The sequence below is a fragment of the Lissotriton vulgaris genome, chromosome 3_2, assembly GCF_964263255.1.
Source record: "Lissotriton vulgaris chromosome 3_2, aLisVul1.2, whole genome shotgun sequence".
Taxonomy (NCBI): Eukaryota; Metazoa; Chordata; class Amphibia; order Caudata; family Salamandridae; genus Lissotriton; species Lissotriton vulgaris.
In genome coordinates, this window is record NC_141690.1 from 282,318,635 (window position 1) to 282,336,259 (window position 17,625).

Consider the following 17,625-nt stretch of genomic DNA (forward strand, 5'->3'; position numbering starts at 1 on the left):
CACCCCTGCCACCATCCCAACCTATTCCCAATCAGCTGCCATGATTGGCGCGAAGGGGGGCTTGTGAAAAGGGAGATTTGTCAGTCATTAGGAGGAAACGATGAAGTTTGAGAACCCAGGATGGATGGAGTGTGTTGGCAACTCTGACAATAGCATCTGTGCATTTTGAAAACTCCCTGTAGGAAAGTTGACTGAATTACTCAAAGGCAAAGTTGAACTAAGAGCTGTTGTGGAAAGTGTGTTAAAGAAGAGGGCATGACGTCATACTTACGTAGACAAGGGTGTTGGGTTCTTCTTCTCGTCCCTAAGCTGTGAATGTCATGAGTGGATAGAAGAAACCAGAAACCGTATTTGTTGCTCTTGCCAGCCAGTCGTCGCCCGCCCAGGTTGGCGGATAGGTCGTGTAGACCTTCCCGCCTGTCTTGGTGATGCACCAGAGGTCGCCGTCCGGAGTAAAGAACATGAGTCGGGTTAACTCGACTCATCCAGCTGCTCCGATGGTCGTGGTTCTTGCAAGCCAGTCGTCAGCTGCATTCCTTGGTGGTTTTCCTTTTAGAAATCTACCTTCAGCAGTCACTGCGTGCAGCACCCCACTGGGGTTGAAGAAGAGGGCGTAGAATTGATCCCATCCGGTATCACTGACTTTGATACCTCGCGTGTCCTTCCACGCCTCGCCGTCATAGTCCGGCGGGGGGCCTGCGTAGAGCTCTCCATCATTCGAGACAGCATAAAGGGTTCCATTGGGGTGGAAGAAAAGGCGCTGGAACCCAGCCCATTCTGCAATCCCTACGCGCTTTCCAAGGAGCCAGTCCTCTAGCGAATTTAAACACATGCAACCCCTGTAGAGCTCAGAACCCTTCACGACATACAGAATACCCCCTGGTCTCAAGAGCACTTGGCTTACACTGATCAGCCTCCCCACAACACGAGAGCCGGCAAAGTAATTACTGTTCCAATATGGGGGGTCGCCCGCCCTGCAGACGCCCTGATTGTCCACGGTGAACAAGGTCGGACCTGAAAAGCAACAGAGAGAGAGTTATTTGCACCTGAGATGTGTTCTCAGCACACATAGAATGAGCAGAAGGCCTCTCAGGATTGTTTTTGTGCAGGAAGGGGCCCCTTACAAGGCAGGCTGGCTCGCACCATGGTACAAGGGCGCCTGCGTTGGTGCTAGGCCGCACACTGTGCTAGAGCTGGGAAAAGACAGAAATGCACAATACTATGTCAAATACAGCGCATTCCTGCCCGCCCCCGATCACGCAGCGCAGCAGGGGACCCCCTGCATGATTATTACATAAATCAGCCCCTTGAACCCCAAATACTCTTGCAGGATATGGTTAGGATCTGGAGTGGAATATTGTAATGAGGTTAGAAATCGTCATTTCCCCAAGTAGACATGCATGTATCTATGCATGTCTGTATGTATGTATATGATACATAACGACCATTCAGCTGTGAAAGTGTGATGGTGACGAGTGTATGGGGTTTGCTCTGCAGTAATGAGAAACAGAGATCCGCCCAACCACGTGCGCACCAGCTTCGGAGGAGCATCTTAAGGAGGCCTGTTTACCTGTGTGTGTCTGTATATAGGTATGTATGTATGTATGCATACATGTATGCATGTGCCTATGCTTGATTGCATATATGTTGCAAGTATGTATGGGTACGTATATACATGCATGTGTGTATGCTTGATTGAATGTATGTGGCCTGAATGTATGTGTGGGGTAAAGACAGAGGCTAGGTACAAGTTATAAAGTTAAGTAAAGCATTTCAGGCTATATATTTCCATACATTATCTTTCAAGGAACATAGTGAATATATATGTGCATGTATGGATTTATGTATGTGTGCATGTTGGTATGCATGCATGCATTTATATTATATTGTAATTGCATTTATATACCACTTACTACCCCTTACGAGGCGTCAAAGTGCTTTTTCTGCAAGTAGCACGCTACTCCGGAACCCACAAAGGATCAGTGGTGAATTAGTACAGTGAAATGTGAAAGTAGTTTGAGTGGGGGATATATTAGTCTTTTATTTGGATTGAAAAGCATAGTGGAGGGGTAGAAGAGGGAAACGGTTTTCATTTATGTAGCTCTTGCTACCCCTGATGGGGTGTTGAAGCGCTTTTTCGGCAAGTAGCATGCTACTCCAGAACCCATAAAGGATCAGTGGTGAATTAGTACAGTGAAATAGGAAAGTAGTTTGAGCAGTGGATATGTTAGTCAGTTATTTGGATTGAGAAGGATAGTGGAGGGATAGAGGGGAAGGATTGAGAATGTTTTGTTTGTTTTGGAGCTCACAGCAGTAGAAAGAGGCTTGGGATGAGTAAAAGGGAGGTGGAGGGGGTGAGTCAGAGGGAGGGTTTGGAAAGGCTTGTTTTGGGGAGCAGAGTAGTAAAAAGAGGTATGAGATGATGTAAGGAGGGGTGGAGCAGGGAATAGTCTTGAAATGGTTATTTTGAGGATCATAGTAGTGGTATAGGGGGGTGGAATGAGTGAGAGAGTGGAGGTAGAGGATATATTGATAGAGGTATTGGGTGAGAAATAGGTTAGTGCATTGGGAAGAGTAGTAAAAAGAGGTTTGAAATGAGTCAGGGTTGAGGTAGAGGATATGTTGAGAGCGGTATAGGGTGAAAATAGAGTACTCCATTGGATATGCTGAATTAGAGGAAAAGTAATAAATCAGTAAAAAGAATAAATATATAGATCCAAAAGTACATGGAAGGTATATAGAGGCAAAAACGAAGGTCATATATGTAGATTAAAGATGCATTAAATAAACTCTGGCTTTCAAGTGTAGTCGTACTTTAAATTAGTTTTATTTATTTATGTATAATTTTTATAGATCAATAGTGCAGCAAGTGTAGATAAATAGTTATGATGAAAATATTTACTTATTTATGCAGTCACCTATATACATGTTAAAAACAGAATGTTACTATCAGTAATATGTACATTTGTTAAGCAGAACTAATGAAGATCTATATATATCTATCTATCTATCTATCTATCTATCTATCTATCTATCTATCTATCTATCTATCTATCTATCTATCTATCTATCTATCTATCTATCTATCTATCTATCTATCTATACATATATATAGATAAATATCTCTATATAGAATACATAATTGTTTTTAAACATAACTACTCTACATATTTATACAAAGCAATACACACATATAGGTACATATCTATAGTACAAATACATGCTTATATACAGAGAGATATGCTGTATATTTGTATCTGCGATTGGGAAATGAAGGGTAACTCACTATTGGAACATGCTACACAGATCTTGGCGTTATGGTTATCCTAATTCATACAGTCATTTATATACAGGGAGCATTCGTGCTGTGACACGGCGTCCAGAGCATCTAAATCCAACCAACACAAAAGATAGCAAGAGGAGAGGGGAAGGAGACCTACGCCAATGACGCTAGGTCTAACAGTATGTCTCCTTTTGCATCGGTGAGAGGGTCGTCGATGTGATGTTTGTTCTTAAAGAGCGATCAAGCATTTATTAGTAGACAGTTTAGAGAATGTGCTTTGGCGATAATGTGACTTTGTTTTGTAGAAGAGTGAGCAGTATTTTGTGGGCTTGTAGCTGGTGTGTCCTTAGTGTTGGTATTAGGTATATGAGGATAACAATTGTCTAGCTTTTCTGTATCGTGTTCTTTGTTCAGCAGGGCCACAAGGCATTTTGATGGGTCTGCATGTGTACGTGGCTGAGAGGGTGTTTGAGAGTGAGTTGTTGTGCTGTGTTGTTTTTGTAGTGTAACCTTGTTGTGCTGTAGACATGGAGAAGCAAAGTTGTGAGGTGTGGCACGTTGCTTATTTTGTTTGCGTCTGTTTAGGGCGGAAGGTGTATGAGTTAGGGGTGGTGGTGCAGCCTGTGGGTCATGTAGTAAGGTTCTAAACTGTCCAATGCATGAGAGGTGGTTAAAATAGAGTTGCTGTGATGCTGTATATGTGATGGGTGTGGTGGAAGAGAGAAAGCTTGGTATTGGAGGTTGTTCATTTGTGTAATATGAAAGGTGGGTGTATGTTTGTAGTTGGTGATGGTAAGTATTTTGAGGTGTTGTGCTTGAGAGATTTTGTTGTGCTGGTGTGCGTGATATGTTTTGTTCTTGAGGAGTAGTGAAAGGAGATGCTGATGTGTTTGTTTTAGGAGCTGTTAGTATAGTATTGTTTGTGAGTAGAAGTTGTAAGGAAAAGGGGTGGTGATGTGTTTGTGAGTACAGTGTATGTAGTTTGTAAGAGAGGATGAAGTAGAGTTAAGAGTGTTTGTCTTAGACTTGTTGCTGCAAGAGGTAATATGTTTGGTGCAGTGGTGTGTAAGTGTTGTGTTGTTGTCTTATTGTGGTCCAAACAAGAGGAGGGTGTTTGTTGGAAAAATGATGGAAAGATGAGTATGGGTTTGTTAGTGACAAAAAGGGGTCTGTGTTATGTTATGTTATTTGGTTTATAAAGCGCTCAACTCACCCTGGGGCATCTCAGCGCTACCTAGAAGAATAGTGTCCTGTGGAATGATAGCACAGAAGGGAACTGGAAAGTAAATTAAAATAAAAAGGCTAAAAGTCTGTTGAGTATAATTAGAGCATGGAGTGTGTGTCTGGTTGGGATATAGTTCAGTGTGGTGTGGAATTGGGTTGTGTTAATCATAGAGCTGTGTGCTGTTTGTAGGTGATGATAGAAATGCGTGGTAGCTGGGATAGAAGGGTGTATAGGTGTGGTTTGTGTGGTTTAGTAATGGGTGCTGAGACTTTGAATTGTGCATAGGGTTGGTTTGTTGTAAATAAGTGGAGTACATTTGGTGTGAGTGGGTTACTATGGTTGTGGGTGTGGGTGGTGTAGGGTGGATGCTGGTGTATATACATTTGGCCAGCATTTCTGCCCCTAGTCCCCAACAGGCTCAAACAGGCACTCACCATTGTCCTCTCCACCCTTAGCCGCGACGCCCAGGCTGAGATGCCCTAAGCATTGGCCTTATACAGCCCTCTTATTCAGATGACCCCTTCAGCCAATGAGAACCCTAATCCTAACATCACATCACTAGCCCTAATTTCTTTGTCCAATAGGAGACCAAGACCCTACAACCAATCAATGCCCTAGTCCAACCAATCAATCAGGAACGCCCAATAGAAATCCCTAGGCCCAACCCTATTCTACAGCAACCAATACACAAAGGAAAACCTAAGCCCTATGTCCAATAGAAAGCCTAAACCTTGCTGTAATCCCAACCCTAGTCCCAGCAGCCAGTCACACAGGAAACCCTAAACCCGACGTCCAATAGAAAGTTCAGCCCCAGGAACCTATCCAAAACCCTAAACCTATCCACCAATTAAATCACTAACCCTAAGCCTTACATCAATAGAATCTCTGACCCAGAAACCAATCAGAAACCTGAAATACCCAACCAATGAAAACACTAACCCTAATCCAATAGAAACACCAGATGCAACCATCCATCAGTGCACACATGTAGCATCCAATAACAGACTATATAGGGTCCCTGCGACCTCACGCAAGGTTTCCTGCCCAGGAACTTGGAAGCTGCTCCTCAATTCAGATTCTCCTAGGAGACAGACAGGCTCAATCCACACTTTTGACTTCTCCAGGTAAGGGCCTAACAAACTACGGCCTCTAACAATACTGTTTGTATAAAACTGTATTCACCCTCCTAGCCAAAAAATGAGTGCACAATCCCTAAAAAACACAGAGTAAACAGCTCACAGCAGATTAGTGCTGTCCCAGAGCACCCTCTGTTCACTCTCTGATGTAGAATATCCCTGTTGCTAAGGGGGAAGGGGGAGGGAATCTTGTTTCACTCACTTGCTAACACAAAATGGGAGCTGAGGGTGCATTGCTTAACATACAGGTCTGTTTTTAAGAACAGTGGTCCCTAGAGAAACAGCAGTAAAAAGGGAGGGGGGGTTAAAATAGACCCAGTCAGTACTATATTTGTATAACTTGTCCAGCCGGACAGAGGTCAGATATTTAATATTTTAAATTCAAATAGGAATAATACAGACAAGACAATTTGCAAGTGGGACACAAGCCTGCATCCAACTAAACCAAGAGGGACAAAAAATGAACACAAAAGTCTCAGGCAAAGCTGTAGGTTTGTTAAACACACAATTTTCAATGTAACAAATTGCAAGAGAACACCTTTACATATTAAATGACAATTTAGAGCAGTGTAGAAGGTGTATTGGGTGTAGACAGTGTTTCGATCTATATATACAACAAATGGATCATCATCAGGACATTTAGAATAGGCATACCTGTGTGCAATTGCCAGTAATAAATGTTGGCAACTCCTGCATGGTTAGTAACAAATATGGAACTGAGGGCACTAATGGCGAACAGCCAGTCCAAGAAAAATACAATCAGAGGTGTAGGGGAACCAGACCGCTTAGAGGGTCAAAGGTAATGGCGCGGTATTATGAGACCCATCCAGTGCCAGGAAGGGGAAGGCGCGATGGCTTGAGTATCCCAATGGGGAAGGGAACCACAGCGCTGTTCTCCTAATTCCAGATATAGGGTTGTGCTAGGTCCGTGTTCCTGGGTTGCAGACAGTAAATGCCGGCTTCCGAGAAGCAGATCTTACTTGGGTTCCCTTGTTTCTTTACAGTGGGTGCACAATCCCAAAAAAACACAGCTTAAACAGCTCACAGCATATTACTGCTGTCTCAGAGCACCCTCTATTCACCTCTTATGTGAAGTATCCATGTTGCTAAAGTGGAAAGGAGGGGGAATCTGGTTTCACTCACCTGCTAACACAAAATGGGAGCTGGGGGTGGATTACTTAACCTACAGGTCTGAGCACAGAGCAAGGGAGACATTAGGAGGGAAAAAGAGATAGTGACAGGAAATGTGAGGAAATAAACAGCAGATTTTGGACTGCAAATCTCACTATTCAACAGGTTAAATGAAACAGTCACTGGCAAGTACAAAACCACAAGTTTCTAAACAAAACTGGTGAAAAATGATGCAATTACTGGCAGTTTTTAAACTGTAACAAACACAAGCAAAAACTGTTAAAGATGATGCAATCACAGGAAGGGAAAATCACTTTTTAAATTTCAAGAAAGAGGCAGCACTAGACTGTCTTATTACCAACTCGTGGTCTTTGGTTCACTGCAATCTGGGGCACAGTATGCATGTATGTACGTACGTATGCATGCATGTATGTATGTAAATTCGCCACATTCGCTGGAGCAGCCGCCTCAGCTCTCGAATTAAATGAGGAAAGAACAGACCCAGATTTTGTGCTTAATTGAGGTGTTTATTCTTCTCCAGCAAGCCTGCCGCCGCCAGTTGCATGTACATATGTTTGTATGTATGTAAGTATGTCGGGGTGCATTTACAAGCCACTTTGCGTCACTCTTACACCGTGCAACGTGGTGTAGGAGCGAAGCAACTCAGAAATGACATTTATGAAGCCACGCAAGGCCAACTTTCGTGGCTCTGATGACATCATAAGTCTTGGAGCATGTTTATGACATTGTCGTGCAATGTAGCAACTCACCTTGCTGTGCGGCGCTACACATGCTGCAGCCCATAGGTGCCCAAGGTAACTCAGTGCCATATAATAGGGACTTACAATGGTACCCTAGTATGCCAATTGTGGGGTGTACAAAGTACTTACCATGGAATTTGGAGGAGAGAGCACAACGTCTGGGGTCCTGGTTAGTAGGATCCCTGTGAACTACATTCAAAACACACTAACAGCAGGCAAAAACGTGGGGGTATCTGTGCCAGAAAGATCCTACTTTCCTACAGCCGCCCTCACCAGGAGATTATGGAAACCTCTGTTATCTTAAGAAGGTGAATCAGCAGGTTGCTGCGGAGGTGGGGATTGCGTTGGTAGAACGTAGTCATCCCGTTCATCCAAAGGTGGCTGTGTGTCAGGGATCTCACCCGCTTCTCTTTCATCATCCATTATCATCATCTCTCGGTGGTGCTGCTACATGGAAGGCAGGCATCATTCTAGGTGTAACTGGCAGAGTGAGAGGTGCTGGAGCAAGATGGGCGACTGGTTGTGGTGGCGCACCAGGCTGCTGTACAGGGGGTTGCAGTAAATGCTTCTGTGAGCATGTCCTGGAGGTCCTGTATCAAGGAAGCAAGAATATGTGCAGGATTCCGCGTAGGTGGAGGGTCGGAATAATATCAGTGAGGCTCATAATGTATTGGATGAGGAGGATACTAATGCTGATAGTAATGCCCTTCCTCCTCAAAATCCTCTTCTTTCTCCTGGCATTTAACATTCACTTCTGAAGGGCTGTGGGCTGAACCAAACAGTCCGCCGTCATCATCATCAGATTCCTTAATGTCCAGCATTTGACTTGGAGCTAGAGGTGAGACCTTGCAGGGTGAGGTGACTTCTGGACGTAGAAAGGTTCTGGTGACCTTAGGAACCTTAATAGTCAACGACCCAGCGGCTCCTCGGCTATGGCGGAGGAGCATCACCCCCCCCCTTCCAGCAGCGTAAAGAAAAGAATAATAAACTGTGGTTTATTATTGTTCTATTTGTGTCCCGGAGTCTTGGATGCGGGGCCAGTGGGATAACAACCACCCACGGGGAGCGGTATGCATTGTTATCAGTGTTCTTGACAGTTTGGTGCCCATCTAAGGCCAGCCAAACCATCATGCACACTTTGCATATTCTCCAAACCGGCTGCATTACAGCCTGGGTGGAGAACATGCTCAGGATCCCAGTCCCTGGATGACCGCCGAACCACGGTGCTCAGACCAATCACAACGCAGCGTTGTGATTGACTCAGGGAGCCTGGGTGCTTCCTGCTTCTGGGCGGACAGCCGCCACTGCAACGACGGTGTCGTCATCAGAGGGATGTAAGCGTCCTTCTTTGGCATTGTGGTCGCGTCATTGACGGGACCGCCGTCAATGAGACTGCCATCAACGGAGCAACGTTGATGGGATCAACGCCGATGGGGCCGTTGTCGACGGGGGCGTTGCTGGGACCCTCATCAACAGTAGTATGACCGACAGACTCATTGTCACCTGAATCTTTGTAGACGATATGGAAGAGCTGATGGAGGAAGTTGTCATAGTTTTTGCCTTTGACGGTCTTGAAGATAGATGGTGGTACTTGTAGTCATTGACGATCTTGGTGTCAACGATAAGGCATCATCGAGAGGGACTTGGAAGAAGATATATGCCTTGTGGTCGGATCAGCAGAGGGGGATGAGGGCTTTCCCTATCCTTGGCAGATGGCATCGAAGGGCCGGGTAAGGATGTTTCTGAGGAGAAATTATTTTCCTTCTCCTTTTTCTTGGAAATGTGAGGCTAATGAGAAGTCCTCAAGGATTTTCTAGACTCCTCTGACGTCCCTTTATGGGATCTAGACCTTTTGTGAGACCTAGGAGAGGTGTCAATATCCTTTCCAGAAGATGTTTTATGAGATTTAGTTTTCTGAAGCCACAGGAGAAGCCTCCCTTCCCTCACCCTCAGAGTATTTACCTCATGCTTGGGATGAAAGCAGTAAAGGCATTCCTTATCTGGGTCATACGCATTAACTCTCTTCTTCCCAAAGGTCTTACAGGAATGAAAATGTTCTTTTCTGTCAAACATAGTAGAATATTAAGGTTGAAATTAAATAGCTTTTCAGATGAAAAAACTGAGCCGAGCTCAGGGAGACTCCCTTCACACACAACGTGTGTAGCTGCCACCTTTCGCAGTCAGTAATACATTTTGTGTAAAAAAGCAAAAACTGCACAATATTCTCCTTTCTGCCAGTTATGTAATGTATGTGTTCTTGTAAAGCGCACTGCTGCTCTGAGGCGTCGTGGCGCTGTAGACCGCTGGGGAACCCGTCCTGGCTATCCCTGTGAGCTGGTCCCTACTGGGTATCTCCAAGGTGAAACCAGGCATCCCCGGAGAATGTGGGGGGCCGTTGTAGAGATGAGGCAAGCTAATGCCCAGAGTTGCAGAGTGTGATCCATGGTTAGAGTAGGCACCGAGGCGAGAGTTATCGAGTCCGCTGACCCTGGTCCACGACCCTGTCGCGTCGGGAATTGAACCCTGGTCCTGGGCCGTTCTCTGCATCCGGGTCTGCCGCCTCTAACCAGTGAGCCACACCACTCCACCAGTCAGATAAGGACTGCTTTCACTTCCACCTTTGGGTTTTGAACACCTAATGAGATATTCTCTAGTGGGGAAACGCACTATTCTAAACTTTGGGGAATATTTATTAAACTTTTCCACAGCACAGCGAGTCACCTTGCTTTGGTGTGTTACATTATAGGACAGGAATATGCTGTATTTATCATTATACAACACATTCCTGTCCTGTACTTGTACCCTCCCTTCTGTCGAGCCCCTATTCTGGGTGGGACCCCAGAGCCGCTCCAACCTTTTCCTTAGGGTATTTAAGTGCTCCACTGTGGGTGGGTCCTCAGATTTGCCATGGGACAAGACTCAATCCTGAAACTGCGTTGCTCTTCAATCGTCTGGACACATTGACTTCGTTGGACTTTGACTGGAACTGAGACTGTACCAAGGAAGACTCCTGCTGCACTTGGTATCACTGTTCTTGAAGACTTCTTCGTCGCCTGTGTCTGTGCTCTATCCAGGTTCTTCAGCAGACCTGTGGGTATCAAGGACACCTGAAGAAATCTCCCTTGGAGTCATGGAGTCACTCCCCCACAACAAAGCTGACTGGTCTGCTGCTCCTGTCATCCTACAGACTTCCCGAAGCCCTGCAACACAGATTGTGGTGCTGCAGCTCACTAGAGGCCTGACTCGTCTTCACAGCAATTTTGAGGACAGTATCCTGTTTTGTAGTTCTTATAAAAACGATACAGGATCTGCGCATTCAGACAGCATACACTGTAGGATTGTTGTCAGATTGACTATGTACACCACCACCGGGTATGTTGACCTTCTGTATCACCTAGCTCACAGTGCCACTAGAATCTCCTCTTACCACGGCGAGAATAGTTATTGGCAACCATCGAACATGACAACCCTGTTCCCTTAGGACGGTGGAAAAAATATTCTACCTTACGCTCAGTCACTCGTGCTTACTAAGGGGCCGATTATGATCGCAGTTTTTCCGCATCCTCGGGGCCGGCGGAAGCCACCGGCGGCCCAGAGGATGCGGAAAAACCGCAGCAGACTGACCAAGGACCCACCGCCACATTAGGATGGCTGGTGGGTCCTGGTTTCCGTCCGCAGCTTTTCCGCCGCGGTCGGCTTACAACCGCGGCGGAAAAGCTCTGATATGGTGACGGTGTCTCTCAGACACCGTCCGCCATATCAGGATGGGCTTTAAAAAATGCTTTTCCACGGCGGGTTTTCCGCCGCGGAAAAGCATACGGATCTTCACTGCGGGGGCCCGTTGCGGGCCCCCTAGGTGAAGGGGTGTGGGGGGTGCACATGGGGGGTACCTATGGTACCCCCCTGCATTTGCATGCAGAAAGCGGCAGGCACCGCGCGGTGCCTGCCTCTTTCTGCATGCAAATGCAATGCGTGCATTTTTAACATTGCCGCGGGTGCAGCTTGAAGCTGCACCCGCTGCAATGTTAAAAATAGAGGATGTGACCGCCAGGGTGGCGGTCACATCCTAATTGCACAGGAGGGAACTCCGCATGCCATGCGGAGGTTCCCTCCTGCTCTAGGGTCCGTCCGCGATCCTAATCGACCCCTTAGTCTGTCTCAGAGATACGCAGAATAAACAGGCTGGGTGTTTTCAATAAATATTTATTGAAGTTGTTATTCTAGTGTAGAACAGATGAACTGCAACATCCGTTAGACAGTCGCAGATATAAATGATTAGCAGAACTATGAAAGTAAATGGATGGTCTAGTTCTACCGTCTTGCAGTAATCATGAATACATATAAGTATATAAAACACATGATAATAAAAGTGCGTACTCTTACGATGGCTCCCTAACTTGATGTACCTAAGTGTATCTTGCATGTGTGTAGGTGTTAAGCCAAGAATCCCTCAAGGATATAGTCAAGCCCATTATCTGAAGTGAGAGACTGTGGGACCCCATCCAGGTCTCAAGTTGGACACCCCGCGAGAGCTGTTTTAGACCACTGCGAGCTGGAGTGTCTGCATGCAGGAACCTCAGCGTCTCTGGTCAGTGTGTCAGCCGTGAATTGTCGGTCTCCTCAGTCTGTCTTAGCAAGATGTTATGAACATATACCCATACGTCTCCCCAGGCGTCTTACCTCGCTATGTTACTGTGTAGGTCTAAGAATTACTTCAGGCATGAACTATATACATAGACATTATACAGGAGACTGTAGTCCTGCTGTGCTTCCAAGAAACCACATGCATAATGTATGAGATTCGAACTAGGGAAAACTAGCGTTCTGAATGCAGTGTCCTATCTAGGTAAAAGGTCAGTCTCTGTAAACCGTTATAAGTGTTATGTAGGGAAGAATATAGGTGAAGGGTTACAATGTTACCTGGGCCTATATTAGGGTACCTATATGGAATATAACACCCACTCCTCTTCCGACTGGATGACATATGTAAATTATTAATGTACTACTAGGCTGATTTGATATTGGTATGCACATAGCTATAATAAAAACATTTGTTTTGTTAAAATATTTTTAAAATCTTAAAAAACAAAGAAAGAAATGTAAAAAGGATAAATTGTTACTCAAGACATAGCTCTAATGTGTACGGTAGGTATAGTTCGAACTACTACAAGCATTTTGAAAGCCATGCATGCCCAAACAAAGTTTCAATTTTTTTGGGAGTTCCAATTTTAGTTTGTTTTAAAGAAGGCAGAATTTCTCCTAGCACACGACGAGCCAAATGAATCACATTTTTATATGTCCTGGCTTGTAGACACAACATTATCGTTGCCTGCCTCTGCCGACCATGTTTCCTGTAACACCTCACAAATTATGTAATATGAGCACAGATGATGTTCCGTACTGTCCGCAGCCGATGCTGGGGCAGCCTGTGCGCCATCCAAGGCCTGGGTATCACTGGAAAAGCTGGTGTCCATACCAACAGGAGCCTCACCCACTATGCAGGGCGCACGCTCGACCCCATCTTCACCTACAGCAAGCACATCTCCTTCAATCACATCACAGCTCTCCATTGGACGGACCACAGCTGCGTTCACTTCAACTACAAAAAAACCACGATCCACAACCACCCTCAACCAACTCTGCGAAGAAACTGGAACAAAATCACCACCGACCAGATCTTCACATCGCTTCTCCAAAACCCTCCTGCCAATTCATCGGACCCAAACCAAGCAGCCATCAACCTCACACAATGGATCACCCACATCGCCGATGAATTAGCACCCTTGAAAAACCATCAAATCAAGCAAGGCAGCAAAAACGCCCCCTGGTTCAACGATGACCTTAAGAAATCCAAGAAGCTTTGTCGTACCCTTGAGAAAGCCTGGAAAAAAGACCCAAACACTATCACCCGAGCCGCCTTCAAAAACGTCACCCGCAAACACCACCAACTAATCCGGACAACCAAGAAATCAGCATTCAAAGACCGACTAGACAACAACGCCCACAACAGCAAGGAACTATTCAACATCGTCAAAGAATTTACCAACCCCACCGCCAGCACCAACGACATCACTGCCTCCCAAGCCCTCTGCGACTCCCTAGCTTCATTCTTCCACGACAAAATTGCCGACATTCACAACAGCTTTGACAACCAACCCGGAAACCAGCCCACCCCACCCACCTCCGAACCAAAACGCCCCTCGAACAACCTCTACGACTGGGACTCAATCACCACTGAAGACACTATTCGCCTGATGAACTCCATCCACTCAGGATCCCCAACAGACCCATGTCCCCACCACATTTTCAACAAAGCAGACTCCATTATCGCACCCCATCTCCGAAACGTCATCAACTGCTCCCTCAACTCTGCCACCTTCCCGGAAAGCTGGAAACACGCCGAACTCAGCGCCCTTCTGAAAAAACCCACAGCAGACACCACCGAACTCAAAAACTACCGCCCCATCTCGCTCCTCCCATTCCCTGCCAAAGTCATTGAGAAAGCCGTCAACAGTCAGCTCGCCGCCTTCCTCAAATTCAACAAATCCCTCGACCCTTCACAGTCCGGCTTCTGAGCCAAACACAGCACCGAGACCGCCCTCATCACAGCAACAGACGACATTCGAACACTACTGGACAACGGAGACACAGTCGCCCTCATCCTACTTGACCTCTCCGCAGCCTTCGACACAGTCTGTCATAGCACCTTTATACAACGACTCAGCAACATCGGAATTCAAGGAAAAACATTGGACTGGATCATCTCGTTCCTCGCCGGAAGAACGCAGAGAGTCCGCCTTCCCCCTTTTAGATCAGAGGCCACCGAAGTCATCTGCGGCGTACCACAAGGATCTTCACTCAGCCCTACCCTCTTCAACGTACACATGAGCCCCCTCGCAACCATCGCGCGACAACACAACCTCAACATCATCTCCTACGCAGATGACACACAGCTGATCCTCTCCCTCACCAAAGACCCAAACACCGCCAAAACCAACCTACACGAAGGGATGAAAGAAGTAGCCGAATGGATGAAGAACAGCCGTCTAAAACTGAACTCGGACAAAACGGAAGTCCTTATCTTAGGTACATCCCCCTCCGCCTGGGACGGCTCTTGGTGGCCACCGGCCCTGGGAAACGCACCCATACCGACGGACCACGCACGTAACCTGGGCTTCATCCTGGACTCCTCACTCTCGATGATCAAACAAGTCAACACCGTATCTTCATCATGCTTCAACATCCTACGCATGCTCAAAAAAACATTCTGTTGGATCCCCACCAAAACAAGAAAGACGGTCACCCACGCACTGGTCACAAGCCGGCTGGACTACGGAAATACCCTGTACGCCGGAACCACCGCCAAACTTCAGAAAAAACTCCAACGCATCTAAAACGCCTCAGCCAGACTCATATTAGACATTCCCCGCAAAGATCACATTTCCGGCCATCTGAAAGACCTTCACTGGCTCCCCGTCAACAAGAGGATAACGTTCCGTCTCCTCACCCACGCACACAAAGCCCTCTGCAAACTTGGATCCAAATGCCTCAACACGCGCCTATCCTTTTACACCCCCACCCGCCAGCTGCGATCGTCCAATCAAGCCCTCGCCGCTGTTCTGCGCATCCACAAAGCCACCATGGGGGGAAGATCCTTCTCCTACTTAGCGGCCAAAACCTGGAACTCCCTCCCCATCCACCTCCGCCTTACACAAAACCACCTATCCTTTAGAAAACAACTAAAAACTTGGATATTCGATAAGTAAAATTCCCCCCCCTTCCTCAAGCGCCTTGAGACCCTCTGGGTATGTAGTGCGCTATATAAGTGTTGACTTGACTATACTACCTGTGGTGGCTCTAGGAATGCCACCATCAACATGGGAATACGCTGGGAACACTGCAGAACATGGGCCGTCATCAGGTCCAATAAAGCATTGACGTCCAGTTGCGCTCATGATGGAAGTGTCAGACAGAGATCCAACATGCATTCTTCTCCAGAGAACAGGCATCGAAGGACAGGTAAGATGCAGTCCATCCAGACTGGTCTAAATGACAAGAACCAAGAGGCACTTAGTTCTCTCAAGCGAGGCATGCCCAGATGTTGTACCATGCGATCACGGTATTTTCCCTCTAGGAGTACTGTTTCCATCCCCTTTGTGACTGGGATGTCCATTGAGTAGCAGAAAAAATACAATCAGGATACCTGCCATTAGAAACAGCAAGTCAAGTCAAGTAAGCTTTATTTCGACAATTGTCATAAAAGCATGTTCCACATATAAAAGTACATGTATAAACTTTTAGTAATAAAACCATTTTAAAAGCAGATTATCAATTTCATAAATAAATAGTTAAAAATCAATAGATAAACTGTACAAATGTGCAAAATATTATTCTTACGAGAGGTATTTAGCCTACTACGACATTAGGTACTGTGTTATTCTTTCAGGAGTCGTGCTCTAATCGTCCATGCTCATCCTAAGAATTTTGCCACCGCAATATACACAGACATATTATGACTGGTACGGATGAGTCTAACTGCAATCATTCCTTCCCTTGTTCCCAATGTCCTGCACATTGGCTTTAGCCACTTTCGCCTTGGTGCTGCATACAATGGGCACTCAAACAGAAGGTGTGCTATGGTTTCAGGAACACCTGAACAAGCTGGGCAAACCACCATGCCCCCACTGGTCCATCTATTTGAGAATGACCTTACAGGTAGGCTTCCCACTCTTAGCTGAAAATAGAGCTTGCGGTCAAGTGGCTTTGTAATGACATCCCAGATTTCCTCAAGTTTGGGACAATCTTTGATTTCTAAAAATAAACCAACAAGGGATTGTGAAGAAGTAGTATTAAAAACCAAGTTCCAGTACAAAGTCTTGAGTGTCTTCTTCGATGGGAACCTTGCGTGCAATGGATCCTTCCACAATTCACCTAGTCCTAACTCATTCAAAAGATTTTGGATATGTCCCAACCATTTGACTTTCCGGGAACTGTCACTTTTGATCACATCCCTCAGCCCTCTGGTGTATGTTTCCAGTTCCGGTGTGGTCCACATTCGCCGCCAATATAGTATTGGGCGCAGAGATGCAATTAGAGCTACTGGTGTTATACCCAGGTCATAGAACAGAGGATACAATGGGGTGCTTTGTGGTAACCTTATTAGCTTTCTAAGAAATGTGTTTTCAGAGACAGTCATCCCCTTTAGCTGTTCATTTCCCCACTTTTCCACACCATACAGAGTAGAGCTAACTACCTTGCCGTTGTAAACCTCTAGCACCGGACTTATTGGTCTAGTCAAAGACCTGGAATGCTCTATGGTCAAAGCTCCTGAAAGTTGTCGATGCTTCAGGGTGGCCAAATCAATCTGCTGTCTCCAGGACAGATCCTGTTGAATACAGATACCCAGATAGCTAAATGCCTCTACCTTCTCAAGAGGGCCGGTACTCATATGTACAGTACCCCTGTTGGCTTTAGGTGCATTAAAAGACATGTACTTGGATTTTAGAACATTGACTTCCAAACCACGGGCGGCACAAAAGTCCTCGAAAATTATCAGAGCCTTCTGTAACCCGCTCGGGGTCTTTGAAACTATAAGACAATCGTCTGCAAACATTAATATAGGGATTTTACCTCCAGCAAGAATAGGAGCACAACATTAGAATCAATTAACATTTTGGTAACATCGTTTATATATAAAGAAAATAATGTTGGTGCCAGGACACATCCTTGACAGACACCTGTTTCTACGGGGAACTGTGGTGTAACATTGCCAGGACTACCCCACCTAATCTGGGCAAAATTCACCTGGTGCAGCCTACCTATTAGAGACATAAGGTCCCCTGGCATTCCCATATCAGTAAGTACTTTCCATAGCATTTGGCGAGGGACCAAATCGAATGCCGCCCTTAAATCTATAAAGGCGGCATAGAGGCTGCCTTTGCCAATTAGAACGGTCTTTCAGTATAGCATAGTGAAATGCATAACTTGGTCGACCGTGCTAATGCAAGTTCTGAAGCCAGCCTGCAAGTGGGACAAAATGCTGTACTCCCTCTCCCAGACCTGAACCTTGTTTAAAATAAGCCTACCAAT

At 45.9% G+C, this 17,625-nt stretch overlaps 1 pseudogene; it reads right to left on the reverse strand.

Annotated features, from left to right (window-relative positions):
- Positions 1-304: 304 nt before the first annotated feature.
- Positions 305-17,625, reverse strand: part of LOC147725693 (uncharacterized) — an 83,772-nt pseudogene continuing 66,451 nt past the window's right edge.